The following is a 17,904-nucleotide window of genomic DNA, read 5'->3' on the forward strand; positions in this document are numbered from 1 at the left end:
CAATCTATGGACCCAGCGTTGTTCCTGTCTGAATAAAGTGCTGTTTGTCTATCAGGGTTTGGACTCAATGATAGTCCATCTTAGACTTTCTCGGTTTTGGTTTTTAGTGGAGAAATGGATCAGTAATTTGGTGTTGGTTTTCTGCATCGTATTGTGCTCTTGTGCTCCCCAATCCTGATCTTAACTGGTCTGGTGGTCATTCCCATATATCTTTCACCGCAAGGGCACGTGATAGTGTAGATACAGTTTTTTGTGTTACAATTTGTGTGTCCCGTCTAATGCCAAGGTCTAGCCAGACCAAGGTCAATCTGTTTGGAGGCCGAGATGAGTGAACACACAGAGCAAGAACCGCAGGGGAAGTGTCCTTGCACCGTTGGTAGAGCCCACAGGGTTGGTTGAGTAGTAGGGGATGTTCTTGGACATGTATGGTCCAACCGATTAAGCCCCACATATGTCCCAGAGCAGTGGCAATTGATCCACCTGACTCCATCTTTTATTCACGGACATGTGGTGCTGCTGGTGTGGGTGCAGGAAACCCTGCAATTGTATACACCCCAAAATGAACCTACAACAGTATGCTCACAATTAGATGACAAAGCGATACCAAAGGGGATGATGGATGGAGAGTTTGAGCAAATCAAACACTCACCTCCAGTCAACTGATCTGGGTTTAATCCATCATTTTTTAGCTCAGTCCACCACCCCAGTTCAGACCTGGCCATATGCAAATCAGTCTGACCCTGTGCCTCATGGGAACAGTCCAGCCCGAACTGCCAAGCCATGTCTTGCCTGGAACAGAAACAAGCATCCTGGGACCGGTTTCGGGTTCATAACCCTCATCAGCCAGGCTATCTTGAATCCAGTGGCAAAATGAGCAAGGGACCCACGTCTGGGCATACCCTGCCAACTTAGGGCGAACAAAGCGATACCAAAGGGGATGATGGACGGAGCATTTGAGCAAAGTAAACACTCGCCCCAGTCAACTGATCTTGGTTTAATCCATTATCATTTTTTAGCTCACTCCACCACCCCAGTTCAGACATTAACCGCGGCATAAAATCCGCCGCTGTGCGGGCGTTTCCGTGCGCGGCCGCGTCGGCCGACGGACGTGCGCAGCACTACAGAGGTAGTGCTCATGACGGCCTTTGGCCGACGAACGCATCGAACAGGTTAATCTACGTATCATGGCATCCCTCCTTGAATGTGACGGATTTTGCAAGTTCCTAGCCATACAATTCAACATGGTTTCAGGCAGTATATATTAATATTCAGGAGTGATGTAAATATCCTGATACATTTTCTTCTATACCAACAATTCCCATTTTCTTTTCTCATTCTCTGAGGCTTCATCGTGGAGGCCCTCAATTCACTCAAAGAAGTCAAAATTGGATTCAATAGGAACACATCACAGTTTCTGTATTTACCACAGAATTTTCATTTGATTCATTTTGTTCTGCTCCACTGTTAGACGGACCGGGAGGGTCGGCCGAGGACAAGGGGAGAGGTCTCCGGGGAGAGCCGTCTCCAGCGATCGTACAGATGAGTAACTTCCCCCCCCCACAGATATACACCACACAAGGATAGGATTTAACGTTCTTTATAAGCGATTTCTTAAGGTACGATGGAATGGTACAAGGAGGTCTGGACTCAGGGGTCCCCTCGATTCTAGTCTCTTGGTTTGGGAAAGGGGGTAGCGGGACAGTCTGGTTACCAATCTGGTAGCTGAGATGGTATGGTGGATAGCTCACAATCCTCGAGCTCGGTGTTCTAGCTTGGACGGGCCGCGGCAGCGCCAGCAGGTCCCGGTGAAGGTGGTCGTTACACGGTCCACGGCAGCGCCAGCAGGTCCCGATGAAGGTGGTCGTTACACGGTCCGCGGCAGCGCCAGCGCCAGCAGGTCCCGACGAGGATGGAGGATGCAGAAGGCCGCGGCAGCGCCAGCAGGCAGGACGATAGTTCACAAGGCAGGGCTACGGCAGCGCCGGTAGTCCGTCAAGGCTGAGTTCTCTCGGTGTCTCTCGACTCCAGGATACAACTGCCTTCCTGCTCTGGAGCTGCCCTAGTTATAGGTCTGGCGCCCTTTGATGTCCGGACCCTCGCACTTGGAGGTCGGGGGGTCCGGGATGAGGGAGTCCAGACACCCAGCAGGGGGGTGGAGCCAGCGCCCGGGGGAGCTGGAGGGCGATCGGCACCTGGCGGGGGAGAGCCATCGACACTTCTTTCTCCCATTGACCTGCCAAGTGGTCCGTTCACCTCCTGGGTGGATGGTGGTGCCGGGATGTCGGGGCCGGGCCAGGCCCAGGGTTAGGGTCGAGCTGAGGCCACGCGGCCTCGTGGTGCAGTGTCCAAGATGGCGGCTGATCCGGCCGGGGGAGCCGGTAGTGGTTCGGCCCCATGATACATGGATGTCCGGGGGCAGGAGTTCCGTCGGGAGACGGGGTGCGGGTTGCTCTTGTGGGTAACACCTGGGAGTCCGGGGCTTGGGCCCTGTCATGCGGGGAGGGAGCAAGCCCTTCATGTGGCCTGTCCAACATGCGTCCCCCCCAGCTGAAGGCGGGGAGAGTCACCCATCCTCTTGGGGACTCTCCTCGTCGAGGCGGAAAAAGCGTGACAGGCCATCTGCGTTGGCGTGGTCTTGGCCCGGTCGATGTTCCACAGTGAAGTCCATCCCCTGCAGGGAGATGGACCAGCGCAATAGTTTTGGGTTTTCCCCCCGCATCTGCATTAGCCACTGCAGGGGTCGATGATCGGTGTGCACCCGGAAGTGGGTACCGAAGAGATAGGGCCGGAGCTTTTTGAGGGCCCACACCACTGCGAAGGCCTCCCTCTCGATTGTGCTCCAGCGCTGTTCTCGGGCCAGGAGGCGTCTGCTGATGAAGGCCACCGGCTGGTCAAGACCCTCGGGGTTCAGCTGGGAGAGAACCGCCCCGATGCCGTGGTCGGAGGCGTCCGTTTGCACAATGAATTCCCGACTGTAATCGGGGGCCTGGAGCACAGGGGCAGTGCACAGGGCGGCTTTCAGCTTCTCGAAGGCCGCTTGACAGTCGGGGGTCCAGTTAATCTTCTTCGGGTGGTTTTTGGACGTGAGACCCGTGAGGGGCCCCACAATGCTGCCATAGTCCCTCACGAACCGCCGGTAGTAGCCGGTGAGTCCCAAGAAGGCTCGGACCTCGGTCTGCGTGACTGGGGGTTGCCAGGACTGGATGGCCGCGATTTTGAGTTGCAGAGGGGCCACCAGACCGCTTCCCACCTGGTGTCCGAGGTAGGTCACGGACCCCTGACCAATTTGGCACTTGCCGGCCTTGATTGTGAGGCCGGCCCGCTGGAGGGCTTGCAGGACCTCTCGGAGGTGGTGGAGGTGGTCGGACCAGTGGCGGCTGTACACAGCGATATCGTCCAGGTAGGCGGCGCTGAACTCTTCGAGCCCTGCCAAGACCTGGTTCACTAGTCGCTGAAAAGTAGCTGGGGCATTCTTCATGCCGAAGGGCATGACCTTGAAGTGGTAGTGGCCATCGGGGGTAGAAAAGGCGGACCGTTCTTGGGCTCGGGGTGTGAGACCGATCTGCCAGTAGCCCGCTGTCAGGTCGAAGATGCTGAGGTAGCGGGCAGCCCCCATGCGGTCGATCAATTCATCCGCTCGGGGGATGGGATGAGCGTCGGTCCTGGTGACCGCATTCAAGCCCCGATAGTCGACGCAGAATCGGAGTTCAGGAGTGGTGCCGGGGGCAGCAGCTTTGGGGACCAGCACGACCGGGCTGGCCCAGGGGCTGTCTGAGGGCTCGATGACCCCGAGCGTGAGCATCTTGGACACTTCCTCTTGGATGCAGGCCCGCACTCGATCTGGTACGCGGTATGCCCGGTGTCTGATAGGGGGACTGTCCCCAGTGTCCACGTCGTGCAAGCACCAGGGGGTGACCCCTGGGGTGAGGGAAAACAGAGTAGCAAACTGCAGCAGGAGGTCCCGGCAGCCTTGGCGCTGCTCTTGGGTGAGGGCCTCGGAGAGCCGGACCGCGTCCACGGAACCATCTTTCTCCTGAGTCTTCAGGAGATCAGGGAGAGGCTCGGAGTCTTCTTCCGCCCCACTGTCTGTAGCCATCAGGAGGCTGAGTTCCGAGCGCACAAAGTGGGGTTTGAGTCTGTTGGTGTGGAGGACCCGGAGGGGGTTCCGGGGAGACTCCATATCGATGAGATAGGTGACGGGGCTCTTGCGTTCGACCACTTTGAAGGGCCCCGTCCACTTGTCCTGCAAGGCACATGGTTCGGTGGGGGACATCACCCACACTTGTTGACCAGGTTCGAATTCGACGGAGGAGGCATTTTGATCGTACCATTTTTTCATGTCCTCCTGACTGGCCTCAAGATTCGCTTTTGCCATTTCCCTGAATCGCCGCGTCTGATTGCGTAGTGCCAGGAGGTACTTGAAGACGTCTGGAGGGGTCTTTAGGGGGGCCATCTCCCAACCTTCTTTGACTAGGCTGAGGGGCCCTCGCACAGGGTGCCCGTACAAGAGTTCGAAAGGGCTAAAACCGAGGGACTTCTGGGGAACTTCTCGATAGGCGAAGAGGAGGCACGGAAGTAGTACATCCCACTGGCGACGGAGGGGCTCTTCCAATCCCCCAATCATTCCCTTGAGCGTGCGGTTGAATCGCTCAACTAGTCCGTTTCCTTGAGGATGATAGGGGGTCGTGAATCGGTAGGTGACCCCGCACTGTTGCCAGAGGGACTTCATATATTTCGAAATAAAGTTTGTGCCTCGGTCGCTGACGACTTCTCGGGGGAAGCCCACCCGGGAGAAGATCCCCATTAAGGCCCGGCCGACCACCGGAGCTGTTACAGTTCGCAGGGGCACAGCCTCGGGGTAGCGGGTAGCGTGGTCCAACAGTACCAGGATGAACCGATGTCCTTGTGCTGTGCGGGGGTCCAGGGGCCCCACAATGTCTATTCCCACCCTCTCGAACGGGGTGGTGACAACTGGGAAGGGTTGCAGAGGGGCTTTGAGCTTGCGGCCGCTCTTCCCGCTGGCCTGGCACGTGGGGCAGGACCGGCAGTGGTTGAGGACGTCGTTTCGCATCCTCGGCCAGAAAAAGTGGGTCACCAGGCGACTGTAGGTTTTGTCCTGGCCCAGGTGTCCAGCCAGAGGGACATCGTGGGCCAAATTTAGCAGGAAGTCTCTGAAACGGAGGGGCACCACCAGCACTCGACTGGCCCCTAATTCCGCGATTCTCTGTTCACTGTATAACAGGTCGTTATCCCAATAGACCCAATGGGCTCCGGTGGAGTCCCCTGCGCTCTGGGCGATGGCTTGCTGGCGGAGTCCCTCGAGGGAGGGACAGGTCTTCTGCTCCTGGCGGAACTGTTCCTGGGTGGGCCCCCCTTCTTGACGCCACTGAGCCAGGCCGGGAAGGTCCTGGGGCTGGGCGACCCCTTCGGGGGTTTGCTCTGGGGGGTCGGTATAGTCGGTGTCCTCTACTGGAGCGATCGGGGGAGGAGGTGCAGGCCATTCTGGTTCTTCTGGTCGGGGGATGGCACGGGCGGCCATGGACCGGGTGGTTACGCACGCCCAGTCCGGGAGGCCCAGCATCCCCAGGTGCTCTCTTCTTTCGACGGCGGCCCACGGGGAACTCTCAAGATCATTCCCCAGGAGACAGTCCACGGGGGCATCATCCCGGACCGTCACCTTCAACATGCCGGAGACCCCTCCCCATTCGAAGGGGATGCAGGCCATCCGACATAGACTCTCGGAATTGTCGGCTGAGCGGACGGGGCAGAGAATGTTCGGCAGGATCTGCTCTGGTTTTACCAGGTGACAGCGGACGGCCGTCACACTGGCCCCTGTGTCACGTAGGGCTTCGGCCCGGCGCCCATTAATGTTCACCCACTGGCTATATTTTCTGGTGTTGGCGGGTAGGGGGGCCCGCGGGACCATGTCTTTTCCCCCTAGGCACGCTAGAACCATGGCGGCCGGTTCCCACTCTTGTTGTGCCTGCTCGTATTCTTCTTGTTCTTCGGAGATTTGTTCTCCCCCCAGGGCGGCGGCAGCTACCTGGCGGGGTTTTGGAGTTTGGTTCTGTGGACAGTTCGGGTCATTGGCGTAGTGGCCGACTCGCTGGCATCGGTGACACGTGACGTTGGCTCGGAACCCCGGGCGCATCGGGGGGTTCCCCCGGCTGGCCGGGGGCGGGGTGCTGGCAGTGGGAGCGGCCGGGACGGTGTCTCTCCCTCGCCCCTGGCCTCCTCCTCCTCCTCGGGGACGGTGCTGACCTTGGTTGTTCCGGTTCTGCTCGTGTGGCCCTCTCCGGCCCACTCGGGTGCTTTCCCACCAGTCAGCTTCGGCGGCGAGTTGCCGTGGGTCAGTCAATTTACTGTCGAGGAGGTGCTGCCTGAGCTCGACGAAGCAGTTGTTAGATAGGTGCTCCCACACCATGAGATTAAAAAGTTGCTCGTAGGTCGTTACGTGGCTTCCCTTGATCCAACCCTCGAAGGCTCGGCTGAAATAGTTGACATATTCCACCCACGTTGTACCCGGGATCCGGGTGCAGTCCCGAAACCTCTGGCGGTACATTTCGGGTGTGAGCCCATATCGGGTGAGGAGGGCAGCCTTCATGTGGTCATAGGATGACATCTGATGGTCTGGGAGCTGCAGCAGGGCATCGCGGCCTTCGTTGACGAACCTCCCCCATAGGCCGGCTCCCCAGTCACTTCGATCGATCCGGTGGGAGGTCATGGCGATCTCGTAGGCCTTGAACCACTGTTGTATGTCGTCCTCTCGGACATACTCTCGGACAACATCCTTGGGGATGTGGACTTTCTTTTCTGTCGCTCCCGGGGTGCGCGGTCGCTCGGGCACCTCCGGTTCTTTGTTCTGCTTCCGTAGTTCTATTTCTGCCAGTTTGCGCTCGTGTTCGTATGTTAATCTTTTTTCTTCAAGCTCTCTCTGCCTCTGTTTTTCTTCCCGTTCTTCTCGGAGCCGCAGATGTTCTAGGTTCAGTTTTTGCTCGGCTAATTTTAGTTCACCGTCCATTTTGAGTCGTGCCATTTCTAACTCATGTAGTCTGTTTTTTTCTCTTCCTGCGAGAGGCCCGTTCCTCGCTCCTCGGGAGCCGTGGCGTTCCTCTCCGATGCTGCACCGTTTTGGTCTGGGGGTCTGGCGACCCCGGTTTCTGCCCACGACTCAATGGCGTGCTTAAAATCGTCTTTGGTACTCAGGCCGGTGGTAGCAATGCCTAGTTCCATGCAGAATTGTTTCAATTCACGATGGCTATACTCTTCCAATTTATCCATCTGGAATTTCTCGGTGGATCCGCTCTCTTTGGTTGACATCGTGGTTTTGTCGTGGGGTGAGCTACTCTCTGTACGATTACGCGTTGATTCGGATCGCGCCGCTGGCCACCAATGTTAGACGGACCGGGAGGGTCGGCCGAGGACAAGGGGAGAGGTCTCCGGGGAGAGCCGTCTCCAGCGATCGTACAGATGAGTAACTTCCCCCCCCCACAGATATACACCACACAAGGATAGGATTTAACGTTCTTTATAAGCGATTTCTTAAGGTACGATGGAATGGTACAAGGAGGTCTGGACTCAGGGGTCCCCTCGATTCTAGTCTCTTGGTTTGGGAAAGGGGGTAGCGGGACAGTCTGGTTACCAATCTGGTAGCTGAGATGGTATGGTGGATAGCTCACAATCCTCGAGCTCGGTGTTCTAGCTTGGACGGGCCGCGGCAGCGCCAGCAGGTCCCGGTGAAGGTGGTCGTTACACGGTCCGCGGCAGCGCCAGCAGGTCCCGATGAAGGTGGTCGTTACACGGTCCGCGGCAGCGCCAGCAGGTCCCGATGAAGGTGGTCGTTAAAACGGTCCGCGGCAGCGCCAGCAGGTCCCGACGAGGATGGAGGATGCAGAAGGCCGCGGCAGCGCCAGCAGGCAGGACGATAGTTCACAAGGCAGGGCTACGGCAGCGCCGGTAGTCCGTCAAGGCTGAGTTCTCTCGGTGTCTCTCGACTCCAGGATACAACTGCCTTCCCGCTCTGGAGCTGCCCTAGTTATAGGTCTGGCGCCCTTTGATGTCCGGACCCTCGCACTTGGAGGTCGGGGGGTCCGGGATGAGGGAGTCCAGACACCCAGCAGGGGGGTGGAGCCAGCGCCCGGGGGAGCTGGAGGGCGATCGGCACCTGGCGGGGGAGAGCCATCGACACTTCTTTCTCCCATTGACCTGCCAAGTGGTCCGTTCACCTCCTGGGTGGATGGTGGTGCCGGGATGTCGGGGCCGGGCCAGGCCCAGGGTTAGGGTCGAGCTGAGGCCACGCGGCCTCGTGGTGCAGTGTCCAAGATGGCGGCTGATCCGGCCGGGGGAGCCGGTAGTGGTTCGGCCCCATGATACATGGATGTCCGGGGGCAGGAGTTCCGTCGGGAGACGGGGTGCGGGTTGCTCTTGTGGGTAACACCTGGGAGTCTGGGGGTTGGGCCCTGTCATGCGGGGAGGGAGCAAGCCCTTCATGTGGCCTGTCCAACATCCACCAATCACAGTTTTATTCTCAAGAGCACAATATTTGCCCAGCTGGTCTGCATATTTTTAATGTGTACCATATCTTTTCCAGCCTTATGGGCCACACACTTGGCTACAGCAATTTTGTTTGGTCTCTGTATTGCTTCTAATAAATTAAGTATGTAGAAACTATTGTTGATGGTATTTCCAAAAGAAGTCATACAACCTCTGTGACCAGAATTGTCCAAAGTCCTAGTCCACTCCAAAACCATATTGGCTGCACGTGTAAATGGTCACATTCAAATCTTCTGAAAGACAACAAGCTCTTATCAATGCAACCAACTCTGCTACTTGTGCTGAAGTTATATTCAGAAGGTATGATGGTTCAAGAATTTCAGAAATCGAACCATCAACAACCAAAATCAGATCAGCCTTTTCAAGAAGAATTTCTTTAATGTCTGATCGCTGCTTGGTATGTAAATCTGTGGCACTAATGCAGTTGTATTCTGGGTCATCATTATCATCGTCATCATCACTCTAGTTGTTGTCTTTATTATTGTTTGGAACAGGAAGCAGTGTTGCAGGATTTAAGAAATTACATCTTTCGATTGGGTTATTCTCAGCTGCCAGTGTGACTTCTTCATTTCTGGTCAGACAACTGTTTATGTGCTGAGTTCAGGTACATGTGAGCAGAATCTAACCAGAATGTGGAACAAATACACTTATTATATGTGTCATCCCAATTACCTCCCTTTACTCAATAGTAATGCAAACAGCTGCAGCCACTTTTAAAAAAACAGGTATTCTTACAGCTACTAGAATCAACACAGCTGACAGGCCACTGGATTCATGACTCCTTCATATTTCTGTGTAAGTACATAATGAGCACACCCACCTCTTTCATGTTCAGAAAAGAAAATTCCATGTTATAGTCCGGTATTAAAAAGGTGGGTGCATTACCCAAATATTCCCTCAACACCCAAAGCCTCTAAACATTTATCATCAAATGGTACTGGATCTTTGATAGCGCTATCGGTCACCTTTACTAAAGGCTTTGCAATCATGAAAAAGTTTGGGATCCACTTTATTTTAATGGGCATCACAGGAGAGTTGCAAGGACTACCACACACTTCTAGAAGAATTCCTTGTTCAATTAATTTTTCAATAACTGGCCTCATTCCTTCTTGTACCTCTCTTGAGAATGTGTACTGTTTAATTCTAGGTAAAACTGCAGTGGGTTTCACATTTATCTTGACAGGCTTTGCACTTTTAATTAATCCTATCTATCTAGCAGAGAAATCCCATGACTCTTGTTTGACAGTATGTCTTAAATTTAGAGGTAAATCATCTTTAGTTAAAACTGGAACCAGCTGAACTTTTGAATCATGTGATTTAATTTTAAACACTGTATGTTCATCTTGTGTTTCAATCGTGACACCATCCGGTGTATAAAAAATCACACAGTTCATCTTGTAAAGCAGTTCCCAGACTAACAAATTGACAGGACTTGTATCCCAGAATATAAACTGATGATTATTCTCCATCGACCCTATTTTAACAAGGACATCTGCTGTAACCTGATTAATAATCAGTTTATTACTGATCCCTAAAACTTGTACTTCTCTTCCCGATAGGGGTAGGTTTGGGACTTCCACAGAATGAACTGTAGCCCTTGTATCTACCAAGAAAGAATTGGGATGGGTATTGACTTTGTTGTTAATGTATGGCCACTCTGCTCTACCTCCAGGAACGCTCCAAGTAAGCTATTCTTCTCTCTCTTCAGCCACTGTCATTGGGAATTGTTTTCTGGAGAAAATTGAGGAAAGTCATTCCTCAGAATCAATGGGTTCTAGTAGTACCCTGGATTATATGGCATTTTGTTTTTCATATTTTGCTGCAACACTAGGGCTATGGGAATATTCATACAAAACTCTGACGGTTTTTGGACATTCTGCACAGAAGCTGGTTGGGCTGGGGCCAATAACTATGTCTATATCTTTTTTTTTTTTGTTATAAGTTTTATTGATTTTTACATAAGGCATGACATTGTCGAGTGATAGTCGCAGAAAATCTCTGCATCTCATAGTGTCATTTAACAGAAAAGACAAAGGGATCACAGAATGAACATTGGAGTCTGCCAATGTGTGGAGAAGTATGGCTCACTGGTTAGAGGAGGCAGACCTGGAAGCAGAGATCAGCCCGGGACCAGGGTTCAATTCCCGGCTCGTCTGGGTCATGAGTCCATAAATGTCCATCGACTCGATAATTCTCGCTCCAGTGCATACTCGATTCATGGGTTCACACTCTGCGACTCTGGGCAATAGCTTGCTTAATCTCCACATCGGCCCCTCGCGGCGGGATGCCTGGCTTTCACCTTGCAGATGCCCTGCCGGGTTATCTCACAGGGGAATACCAGGACGGGTTCCCTAAGCAAGCGCTTAGAGACCGCTTGGTGATTTGCGCTATATAAATTCCTGCACATTTACATTTACAAGAATACGAACGTCTTGAGCTACATGAAGTAGCCGGAGTGTGGCAGGTGCTTGGGGCTCCCCACAGTGCTTTGAGTGTGTATCGGGGATGTCGAGGTGTGGATGTGGATAGTGAACACAGTAGTCCTTTTGCTGAGACTGGGTGTTTTGGTACAAGGTTCTACATTGAGGGCCAGTAGTAGGGCGAGTGCAGGCATCCTGGGATTTTACCGCCCTCTCGAGGACCCCCCTGTTGGCACACTCGGGGCCTAGGCAACCCAGAGCCCCTAAGGGAGGTCCAAGCAGTGTTTTAACCAACCAATACAGGTGTCCTGGGTGGCATCCTGGTCTCACCCCTGGGTGTTCTGCTCGTCGATCTAAGGGGAGATATATATCTCAGCAGCTAGAGAAGTGTAATTCAGGCATATCTCAGCAGCTAGAGAAGTGTGATTCAGACTGGGCAGGTGTAATTTTTGCCTCTGATTTTGATGCGTCTCCCAACACCCTCCTCCCGTCTTGTCACCTCCCTGTGTGAGTAACAACATGAGAGCATCTGCCTCTGTACGAGCCCATTTCGACAGCATGGACAGCCAGCACTGGACACCAGGGACCGCAGGCGCCTTCCAGGACATCGCAATTTGTTGCTTAACGAGGACAAAAACGACATCTATGAATCTGTGTAGGTGTTTATCCCCCTTGGCCTTAGGACTGAGACCTAGTAGGTAGGATTGAGGCGTGGGCGTGGATGCGTGTTCCGTGAATTCAGCAGTAATACTCATGACTTCGCTCCAGGATAGCAATAACAATTGGAAGTCCCATACCATGTTCTAGAATCCAGCATCAGGGGTCTTGCACCTGGGGCAATTATGATTTCTGCAGGGAACATGCGTTTGATGCATTGTGGGGATAGGTTGACCTGATGTAAATAATTAAACTGTGTGAAGCGGAATCGTGAATTGAGGGACACCTCCTTCACATGCTGGAGCACACAGGACCAAGATTTGTCTGTTAGTGGTTGCAGAAGACCATCGCTCTATCTGGACTGAGCTCCCTCAGTGACCCCCTGTGGACTGGAGTTCAGTGCAGTGTATAGTATGGAGATGGCACAGTGTACGCCGCCTCCAAGTAGAAGGGCATACGGTGTTGGCGATGGGATTGGTTCTGCTTGACCAGGGTCCCAGGTAGTGTGGATTCCGTGTTGAATGTATCCGTATCTGATTTATATTGCGCTGTATCTGAAAAACAAAATCATTGTGGAGCAGATTTGGATTTTGTAGACATTCCCTCTTCCAGTGGCTGATTTTACCTCAGAAATGACAAGCAGAACTCTTCATTAGCTATCAACATGTGCATTCATTCCAGAATTATTCGCAACCCCTCTTCCACGTTCTTGCAGCTGAACCATCTCATTTCCCACCTTCACACCTTGCTTTGAAGATATCACATTCATTCCAGCATTATCAGGTGATATAAAACCCCAATTAGAACCCATCAACTGATAACTGCCATTTCCCTGAAACTGTTTTGTTTAAGCTTCTCTTAGATCTTTTTCTACTTCAAATCAGACCAATCACTACTATACTTGTCATACTTTATAATTTTGTCTATTCCCTTTGTGCTCCAGCACATCACAATTCATTAAATATGTGAACTGAGTTCAGGATGCAAACCCATTACAAAAGCAGACACAAAACCACTTGCACCATCTTTCTCTGGATCTTCAACTCCGCTGCGTTTCTTAAAATTCTGCATGAACCTCTCACAATAGGCATGCACGGACTCTTTCATCTCGTATGAACATCACAGGATCTTCGACCAATTAATTTCCTTCTCTGGCGCCTTTTTGTTCGAATTCTCTAACACCTTATTTGTATTTGTCAGCAACTACTTCAGAAGGAGCATTATCAGGCACAACCGGTTCATTAGTTGGCCAAGCAACAGCAACCTTACGCTTGAACCACAGATCACTGGGAACAACAATCTTAAGTAACAAATTCAAATCAGTCCAGTGCAGTTTCAAAATTGTAGTCAGCCTATGAACCTCTTTGTACTACTTCTCTGTTCCACTCCCAATTTGTTATGAAATATAAAGGTCACCTCTCGTCCAAGGCGAAGCACAGGGGCAGTATTCCTCCTCAGTTTCTCTGGCTCTTCTCCTTGGCAAAGGTTCCTCTTGATTCGCAGAAGAGATCTAAAGTTTTGGGGTCTGGGCCCCAATATTATTACTACAAAATCCATTGTTCACTGGAGGCAGAGAAGCCCTGTGTTTAGTCCAAACCCGTTCTATCCTCTCTAGTGCAGCTTGCTGGCAGGAGGTGGGGATGGCATTGTGGAAGGCAGACCAGGCCCATTCAGGTGAAAGGAAATTTCCTCCCCCTGCTCTAAATGCAGCCCAGGTCTATTCAGACCAGCCCCGACTCATTAGGGTCTCTTGAGCCACTGCTCCTCCCCAGTCCCTGACACTCCAAATCCAGACAGTCAGACCACATCCTAGCAGAGGCACACTGGATGGCTAAGCAAGAAAATTTCTACTTTCTAAAAGTGCCATTTTCAAACACAGAATGTAAAAATCACACTCACTAAAAGATGCATTTTAACATTCTGAGTTCAGGCATATCAAACTTTATTTTCCTACCTTGTTCCCAGGGGTAGTTATGTTTATAAGGAGTTTGGGGAAACTCCAATTGCAAGTTCAGAAGGCGGATGTTGGAAAATTATCAGAATTAAGACAAAACACTGATAATGGTGAAACTGACACTGAAGGGCCAGTTTTGGATGATTTGAACTCCCAGCTGTTGCCCTCGCCAACTTCAGAGTGAACTCTCCTTGGAACTCTTGTATCCTTTAAAGCACTCAGTGATCAATGGGGTTGAGGCGTGGACTGTTGGGCGAGGTGTGGGAGTGTTATGGTTCGTTATTTCGCATTCCTCTATTTCAAATGGGACTACTAAAGCCTAAAGTCAGCTGTACATTGATATCCTTTAATATGGCCCACTCCTTGAAACATTTTCAAGACAGCCCACCTTGCACTAGTTAATCCTTAGTTGTGAATGGGCGACAGACGTTTTACGTTTAGCAGTGTTGGGAGGAGGAGGGGAGTTGGGGAGTGTTGTAGTTTAGTTAGTAATTTAGTCTGGTTTTGCTCAGTACTGCAGCACATAAATACCATCTTATTGCATACTCTGCACAATAATCCCCCATGAACTCCATATACAATACCTTTGATATGCTCTCCAGGAACATGAATGGACTAAATGATAATGTCAAGAGGCGAGCACTATTCCAAAATCTAAAAAGGCATACCCTATCCATACTTCTCCTACAAGAGATGCATGTCCTCTGCAACCCTAGACCCGTTTTATCTTGAGTGGGCTATACTAGTGGGTGTACCATTACGGATACACTACTGCCTTCAGAGGCACTACTATACTACTACACAAACAGGTCTATAGGTTGCTAAGGAGCACCATGACGACCAAGGCAGATTCATAGTGGTGGAGGGGAAACCAGGTGAGGTCCACCAGCCTTTTACATCAGTTTATGCCCCCATTCTTGTTGATGATACACTTCCGAAGCTCACATCAGTGCCACTAATAGGAGGATATTTTAACTCGGTCATGGACCCCGGGGTAGACACCAACAGTGCCCAATTGGGAAAATCTCCTATCTTAGGTACATGGACGTGATCACTGGCTCTCTCCGACATATGGTACTTGTTACACTCGACTACTAGGGAGTTTACAGTCTACTCTCATCTCCACAAGACATTGTCCAGAATAGACTGCTTCTTTATGCCCTCAGTAGATACTCCTAAGGTGGGTGAGTCCCACATCTTCCCACGTGCCCTAACAGACCATACACCAATACTTTTTAAACTAAAGCTACGAAGCAAGCGGCAGCCAGGCTCCTGGCGCCTTAGCTCTTGGTGGCTATGCGATGCTGATGTTTATGATTTTATTACACAATAGATAACTGACTACTTCAAATTTAATAAAAAGACAATTGATTCCCCAGTGGGAGGCCTTAAATGCAGTGCTAAGGGGAAGGGTGATATCATACCGGACAGCCGGTAATAAGTGTAAACTGCTTGAAATTCTGGACCTAGAAAATGCCATAGGGGTGCCCAAAAAAGAAGTGGCGGAATCAGTAGATGGCCACCTGTGTCATAAGGAGGAAATGTTATGGCTGTCGCTTAGGCAGAAATTATTGGACTTGGCATCCCTGGCGTATGCGACGATCCGATTGCAAGATTTATGAAGTTTTGGACAAGGCGGGAAAGTTAATATATTGGCTCACCAATAGAGACCTTGAACTAAGATTGGTGTCATCGGTGGTCTCCCTCACAGGGCAAGTCCATATATAAACCGGTTTGATAACCCAAGAGTTTGCAGTGTACTATGGCCACCTATATGCCGAACAACCAATAAATGTAGCCAAATCTGATCTGTCAGTTGTGGGAGATTTGATAGTCCCCAGAGTCTCTGGTGAGGATCAACAGAAGATGGAGGAACTACTGACCATGGAGGACATTTTTTTTTTTTTATTATTATTATTTTTTTATTATTATTATTTTTTTTTTTTTTTTATTTTGTTTTATTTGTCTGGTCAGCAGCATAATACACACATACATAGGCATCCTCATTTTCAAAAGCATATAACATAGCATTATCAAGCTTTAGATGTACGAGAGTGACCCTTTCCATTTCAGAGGAGCCTATCTAACATTAAATGTCTGTGCATATCATAGTTCCACAGTGCAAGCTTTTAGATTCAGGGGCCTACAGCATCGCAAGCATCATTATGTTCTATCGTGCAGGACATATGGCGCAGAGACACTGAACTCTCCCATCCCCCCCTTAATTCAGAAAAAAGGAGAGAAGTGCATCCCCATCAGAGCATCGTCCGTTTATATGTTGTTGACCTTACCCCTATATTACCCATCCACCTGTAGCGTCTGTTGCTTCAGCGGCTCCCAGAAATCGCGAGGCCTGGAGGAGAGCGGCAGTTCTTCCGCATACATGTCCATAGTTTCTCTGCAATAGGACATGTCTGTGAGCCAGTCTTTGAATCCAGGAGGTCGTTTGCTTCCCCATTTTATAGCCACTCGCCTCTTCGCCAGCAGCAGTGCCACAGCCAGAAACTTCCTCCTTTTTGTCAGATTTAATCTGTATATCCCCAGTAAGCACACTGAGGGCGCGTTCGGCACTTGTTCCGCCAACATTTTGTTTATGGTCCCCATAATGTCCTGCCAGTATTTGTTTACCTGTGGGCATGCCCATGCTAGGTGTAGAAAGTCCGCAATGGGAGCGTTGCATCTCTGGCATCTGTTGTGCGTTCTAAGGCCATATCTATGGAGTTGGACTGGGGTATAATAAAATTGGTGGAGGTATTTAAAGTGTATTATCCGTAAGTTACAGTTGCATGTCAGTAATTGTAGTTGCGTGCAGCTGACCATGGAGGAAAAAATGAAGTAATACTCCTCACTTCTGACCCCCTTCCCTGGTGGAAAAGTACTGTAAGGTCCTTGAAGTTGGAGAAATTCCATACGACCTTGAGGAAGCAACAATAACTGTGATGTTGAAGCAGCAGAAATCAGCCAACAGGAATGAGTCTTATAGAACTACATCACTGATCAATCTCGTATCAAAAATCCTAGTGACAGCCCTGGCAAACAGATTAGTGAAGGTCATCTGAACCATAATCCATCATGATCAAAACGGATTTATGCCGGATCGCAATACACTGCCTTCTTAATGCACTCACACTTTCCCTCAAAGCACCGGATCGAAGGGCACTGGTGTCTCTGGATTTTGAGATAGCCAATGATTTGCTCTGCTGGTGCTTCATATTTAGTCTGCTAGAGTGCATGAACTTCGGCCCCCTCTTTTGCAAATACATAGCTAACCCCTGGGATAGGGTCCAAGTAAATAGGTTATTCTCTAAGGCTTTCTATGTTGAATGAGGCACCAGAAAAGTGTTACGTCTAGCATACTGAGCGTGGTTTCCTCCCAACGTTTTGCCTTCAAACCTCCTGCTTTTGCTGACTCTTGATTTTTTCTGGCCTTAGGACTTTGCGCAATTTACCTCTGCAGTACTTTTAAGTTATACATGTCCTGGTGGGGAAAACTCTCAAATTAATTTTTCACTACTGCAAGGCCTATCTCTCTCATAAATTAACATTGGAATTGCCTTATTACATTTTAGAAGTATAATTTTCAAATGGGAAAAGATCATCAGTTCATGTTTTCATGTTTGGTGTCTCTGGAATCCTAATTTAAAATCCTAATTTATGGTGAAGTCGGGTTTTAAATTACACAATTCTGAAAATGCCACTTTTAGAAAGCTGCCATTTTTTTGCCTTACCCATTTGGCGACTGCAGCCTGTCTCTGGTTCACATGACTGGGTGTGAGTGACAGTTTGATTTTTTTGTATTCATCCTAGACAGTCACACACAATGGGAAGTTATATGTGACTGAATGGGCCATCACTGACAGGATGGGAGGGAGGAGCTGGGCATGGTCCCACTTACACTTGAAGAGGCTGTGCCTTGCCTCCACTCAAAGGACTGCATACCCCCTGTAGTTAATCTGGAGCCAGGGCCAGGAAGGCAGGACATATGTGCATTCCACAGCCAAGCCTCTAGATGCTTCTCCCCACTTCAAAGGCACAACTGTGTATAAATACTGGACCTCAAACACCTACTCTCCAGTACACTTCTGGACCTGTGGATATTCTATCAGGAAGAAGGCCTGCTGTGCTACTACAAGGATTGCCACTCTACTGGACTGCTGCTCAAAAGGAACTTCTGCCCTGCTGTGCTGACCGGCTGCCCTCTTGCGTGGGGAAGAACTGGACCTACACCTTCATCTGGAACCCAAGACCACAGAGTGACTCAGCTGGCTTCCTGATCTGAGCCTCGGAGACATAAAACACACCAACCAGCTCCTAGATTCA

At 50.6% G+C, this 17,904-nt stretch overlaps 1 protein-coding gene across 3 annotated transcripts in view; it reads left to right on the forward strand.

Annotated features, from left to right (window-relative positions):
* Positions 1 to 17,904, forward strand: part of PSPH (phosphoserine phosphatase) — a 334,849-nt gene that overhangs the window by 128,764 nt on the left and 188,181 nt on the right. The gene's annotated exons all lie outside the window — the stretch shown is intronic.

Source organism: Triturus cristatus, chromosome 3_2 (genome assembly GCF_964204655.1).
Source record: "Triturus cristatus chromosome 3_2, aTriCri1.1, whole genome shotgun sequence".
NCBI classification, from domain to species: domain Eukaryota; kingdom Metazoa; phylum Chordata; class Amphibia; order Caudata; family Salamandridae; genus Triturus; species Triturus cristatus.